The sequence below is a fragment of the Micropterus dolomieu genome, linkage group LG20 (assembly GCF_021292245.1).
Source record: "Micropterus dolomieu isolate WLL.071019.BEF.003 ecotype Adirondacks linkage group LG20, ASM2129224v1, whole genome shotgun sequence".
NCBI classification, from domain to species: domain Eukaryota; kingdom Metazoa; phylum Chordata; class Actinopteri; order Centrarchiformes; family Centrarchidae; genus Micropterus; species Micropterus dolomieu.
Genome location: NC_060169.1, coordinates 18,016,245 through 18,022,343, shown reverse-complemented (window position 1 = coordinate 18,022,343; position 6,099 = coordinate 18,016,245).

The window sequence follows — 6,099 nt, the reverse complement described above, 5'->3', positions numbered from 1 at the left end:
CCAATAAGTCAAAGGACCCTGTATCCACCCCAAGCCAGCTGGAATGTATGTTTGTGTGTGTATGTATGTGTGTGTGTGTGTGTGTGTGTGTGTGTGTGTGTGTGTGTGCGTGCTTGCGTGCGGATTTGCAGGAATGGCCAAAGTCCCAGTTGGATTTCTCAGAAAGAGAAAGTAAAATTTGGAAATGTCTCTGCAAAATTATTCAAGACTTTTAAATTTTATGAAATATCAAAACTTAACCACAAAAAAGCTTATTTTGATGCCTATGTTATATTATTAGAGTTTGCATAAAACATCTTGTTTTTTATGGCCAGTAATTCTAATAAAAACATTTAAACTGGTTTTAAAGACATTTTCTTATGCAAATCCTCTCGATTTTACTTGTTTTTATCAATTATCAACTACATTCATTTTAATGATCGGGTGAATTGATCACCTGATATGGCTGCTTATTTTTAGCCAGGTGGCTAACAGCCAGGACTTCCACATAAGCTAATTCAGCATGGCGGTGTTTGGCCCCTGTGAACTTACCAACCGGACATTACTCACATGAAAAATTAGCACGAAGAGAAGGATAAGTTGGGTTTTTCCACTGTTGCAGCAACCCAGTCGAAACATCTCCTGTAGAGTCCTACCCGCCTCGCTCTTTGCCCTGTGGAAATGACGACACAACTCTTCCATGGTCGGGCTTAATGGCTGCTGGTGATGACCTAGCCTCTGCATGCGTGTCATACCTGAGGGAAGACATCTGGCTGAGGCATGAAACCAAAGTTTCAATAGTGCTCCACTCCATCCATGCCTGAGCCTCTGTAACAATTCTAAATTATGTTGCCATACCAAAGTGTTTTGAATTTCTTGCACTGAATGTTCAGTTAGGGCTAATCCAGTAATAGTGGTAGGGGTCTATAGATGCCCATCTGCGGATAGAAGCTCCATTAACAAAAATGCAGATATACTCTCTCAGTATTCTGATGTTGAATTAATTGTTGTGATTAATCTGACTTGGCTGAACAATACGTCTGATTATCTCAAGGAGGTCAGTAGTAATCTCAATTTATCCAAGCTAGCCCACTAGGCCATATTTGAACAGGTCCACCTGTATTAATGGTATTAATTATGATCATGTTTGTACCATGAACTACATTTCTCAGTTTACATTTTAGCTCTTCTTTCCTAGTGATGCATTCTAGTAAGTATTGCTAGCCATTAATACCAGGAGTTCAACTGGAGAGGAATATCATAGAACAATTAACACATAAATATTTATCAGAACAGGCACAGTTCCCAGTGTCTGGAAGTTGATCCATGTAATTCCATTACAAAAGTAGGTGATAGAAATGATCAGGATAATTATAGACCAATCTCCATATTATCCCATCAAATGATCAAAAATCTAGGAATCCTTGGTAGACCAACTCAAGACATTTTTTTCAAGTCACTCTTTATTAACTTGAAAACTAATCCTTGCACTATTTCAGCTATTACATACAAATAATATAGTATCCGCTTTAGACAATAAAAAAAACATTGTGCTGCCGTTTTTATAGATCTGTCGAAAGGATTTGATACAGTTGACCGTCCTTTGCTCTTACAAAGGTTATGCAGCATTGGCTTTGATGGAAAGGCTTGTGATTGGATCTAGAATTATTTGTTTGAGAGACTTCAGTGTGTGAAGTCGTGGAGTGTTTATTCTGTGTTCTTGTTGGTAACAAAAGGTTTTTCCCGAAAGGCTCAATTTAGGGTCTTCACTGTTTATAATAATGATTTTGTGTCTTCATTGAGTCATTGTCAAGTCCATCTTTATGCTGATGACACTATTGTGTGCTGTGGTGCTCTATTCAAAGCGAATGGATCACACATTTAAAAGAGTATACTGAATATAAATCTTGGCATCTGGCTTGATGAAAAATTTACATTTAAATACCATATAGACAATCTTGTCACCAATCTGCATCACAAATTTGCTTCTTTTACAGAAACCACCCCAGTTTCCCTACACAGTAAAAGTATGATTATTGATTTGATACCTTTTTTGAGATATTATTCATAAATGTACATGATCTATCATTCTCCCCTCAGATTTATTACTGGCGATGGCTGCGGTCCTCACAGGTTGCAAATAAGGGCAACCTTGGAGTTTTAATAAAGGTTTCAATGAATTAATAAATGTTTTATATCTGACTGATATTTCCCAGTGGTGGTGTTTTATAAGCTGTTCCATGGCCTAAAAATGCCACAAACCTCAAGAATTTGTGGGTGTCATATGAGTTTACAAGTTTTTCCTGACTATTCTTAAATTTAGTTTATTATTTTGTTGTTAAGAACACATTGAAACGGTCCACAATATTTCTTGTGTATGCACAAATTAAGATAAAGTCTGCATACAGAGATTTCATAAAAGAGGCCCAGTGTTTACACAGGACAGTGCTAATATCTAATGGCATCTATTAAAGGCTGGTTAGTCTATAGTTATTGTTCCTAATAAATGCATCCCTAAAGCCTTTTCAGAAAAAAAACTTAAATATTTATATCATATTTCATCAGAAAGCTGGAAAACATTAGGCTACAATTTTATTTTTTTAGGTCCAGCTGTACCACACAGGTTGTACTGCATTGAGCTGGAATGAGCCATGCTCTTCAACATGCACATGCGCATGCCATGTTGTTGTTTAAATTGCCTCTGCCAAAAAATAAATAAATAAATAAACTTGATTTTGGACTTAACCCCCTCCCCTCGCATTTTGCTGGCGGATGTTAAAATTAGCATGTTCCTTTTCAGGCCTGGGTTCTATTATCCTTGCTGTTGGGGTTCTTTATAGTTACCAGGGGGGTAGTATTTGAAAGCACGACTTGTTTTAATACGAGAGTGCAGCCTCGTGGAATGTGAGGAATCCTGTCATTTATTTTCATCCGTGGTTGAAAATTTGAACTTGGAGCACTCGAAGCATGTGATTTCAATTAGAGGAGCTGTAAAGACCTGAAGACACGTAACGGGTCAGACAGACTGGTGTTTTAGCACCAGTCTCCATGCAGTGTTTGGATACGCTCTACTTGCCTCTACAGGTGAACAAAGGCAAACGTGTAGCCATCATTCAGCTCCCATCTGTTCAAACAAACATACACTCCCCAACCAACACCCATTCCCACTCGGGTCCGAACAGCCTCATCGTGATTAATTAGTCACTTTCTTTGACAGAGGGCTAAGTTTCAAGGAGTTGTTGACGGCAGGCTTGAGGCATTTGATGCAGGAGGGCTGCAGCCAGCCGCTGAGTACCTCATGTCATTATGATGATGTGTAGCAGTTCGTTCTCATGTTTGTTGAATCAGTTCATCTCCCTTGTGCATAGTATCTGATCTCTGGCCAAACTGTGACATAGGGGCTTCATAAGCAGTCTGCTAAGTAGTTCGCTGAGTCATGGCATTTTCCTGTGTTGAGGTAGGACTGCTGAAATGCACTGAATGGCAAAATGGATATTTTTGCCGATAACTGTGCTATATTCAGAGCTTCACTGAATCTTTAGGGCTGACGAACAGTAACGTTAACCATGTTAAACAGCTAGACTTTGACTATGTACAGGCTCTTCCCAAAGACACAAGTCCCCTTTATGCACCCTGTTCATGGCGGAAATGTTGCATGTACAAATGTGGAATGGGGGGGCTTGTTGTTAAGTTTTTTAAGTTAAGTTTGCAGAAGGTAAAAATATTTTATGCGTGTTGTTTGATCTAAAGAAGAGAATCTAAAAAGCTGACAGTCCCTGCAGCATATGTGACTCTTCAGCAGATTAGTATTTAGCTGGAATGCTTGAATTGGGAATTTTGGGCTTTTAGTGATTGCATAAAAAAATCCCCTTACATGTCCATTCATCTGCATTAGTTAAATGAATTCCAAAATGGGCCACATGTATTCATTTTCTCTCTCTTACTCTCCTGATAGGAGACCATTTTCCCTTGGCTGATAAATAGAAAGTGTGTTCCTAACTGTCAAAGAGTGACTAGGAGTTTAAAATAACGTTGAGATGAAGTCATGGGATCAGACAACATAGTGTGACAAAGTGCACATTGTGAAACAGACCTTTAAAAGCTTTTTTTGGCATGTTAAATGGGGGACATTTTTCTTAAATTAGATAGAATGTCCATTTATTAGCTTTTCCAGATTGCTAAATAAGAATGTTGCAGTCATATATCATCTCCTAAATACATATTGTGTTGACGTGAATTATTACATCCAATTTAGGTTTCAGAGTTTTGCAAGAGTGAGCCATATGGAGCCCTTTGGGAAATCTATGAGAGAGTTATTTCACTGGTGTCCCTGCAAACTTCCAAATCAAATGATCCACCACTTGTGTGAGAGTTTCCGTATCATATGTGCCAGCAATGGGTGCTGTTTGGCCAAAATTTCCTCTGCTGTGTTCGGACACGGAGCAGCCATCCCAAATCTTGTAGGTTAAATTCAGACAGAAAATTTAAATTCCCACTCATAAAGAAATTTGGACAGATACCCTTTAAATTTGGAATTGATTTCCTCAAAATGTGATTTGCCCAATTATAAACAATAATAATTAATAATAATTAATTTCCTATAACAATCAAATAAATTCCCTTACCAGAACCATTTTTGATCCCTTCAAAGGGAAATCAACATTCTACAATCTACAACTCCTCAATAAACGCAAAGTAAATGAATATGATTATGACTAAAACACTGAATAATGATTACACTAAGTTTTGTAACACTCTCAACGTTAAATGAATATGAACTTAAAAGATTAAATGGAACACTCGCAAATCTGTGTGGCTGAATGTGATGACCACATGTGCTATAGATCAGCATCCAGCTGATGTCTCTCTCAACCTTAACTACATACTGTAAGTGTGTGTGCCTTTACATATCTATGGCCAACAAGTTACTTGTCACTATATTAGGCTGTATTAAGGCAATGATAAAACACTAACAAAAATGTTGACTATAAGCAGGTTTTGGTGTCTTCCATGTTTTTGGCAACTTATTTCCATCCAAAATATAGTAAGTAAGTAATTTCAATGTCAATGTTTACTTAATAGTGTGGAGTTCAAATGAATTATGGACTTTGGTGTGATCGTTTGTTATGTATATTTGTGTGGAAATAATGTCTACATATAGGGGAAAAGATATGAATATTTTTTGCATGCTTTTATGTATCATTGATGCATATAAATTATTTACAGAAAGGATTTGCCTTGACTGAACAGAACAGGTTTAAAGCAGATTGGTTTCAGCAAAACCGATGTAGCAGTAATCAAAGTCATACCAAGATACAGTAGTAGGTGCAGCACTGTGTCAAAGCTGCAGTTTTAGTTCGGGTCACAGCTGGGTTTTGTGATTGAAGAGTGAAGAACGAAGAGATTGACCCTTGTGCCCCTTTTTCTTTTTTTTTTTTGCGGTTTTGCGTTATTGTGGTCAAAATGGACAGAATTGTTTTTGTAATTCCATGCAATGTAATTTTTTGGTGTTATTTTGTTATTTTTTTTAGGGCAGCTGGTGTTCATTAACTGTAATCTTCAACAAAGGTCAAAACAAACGTAGATAATAATATTGTTTAATTTTACCTTTGCTGAATGTGTACAGTGAGGAAAATAAGTATTTGAACACCCTGCTATTTTGCAAGTTCTCCCACTTAGAAATCATGGAGGGGTCTGAAATTGTCATCGTAGGTGCATGTCCACTGTGAGAGACATAATCAAAAAAAAAATAATCCAGGAATCACAATGTATGATTTTTTAACTATTTATTTATATGATACAGCTGCAAATAAGTATTTGAACACCTGTCTATCAGCTAGAATTCTGACTCAAAGACCTGTTAGTCTGCCTTCAAAATGTCCACCTCCACTCCATTTATTATCCTAAATTAGATGCACCTGTTTGAGGTTGTTAGCTGCATAAAGACACCTGTCCACCCCATACAATCAGTAAGAATCCAACTACTAACATGGCCAAGACCAAAGAGCTGTCCAAAGACACTAGAGACAAAATTGTACACCTCCACAAGGCTGGAAAGGGCTACGGGGAAATTGCCAAGCAGCTTGGTGAAAAAAGGTCCACTGTTGGAGCAATCATTAG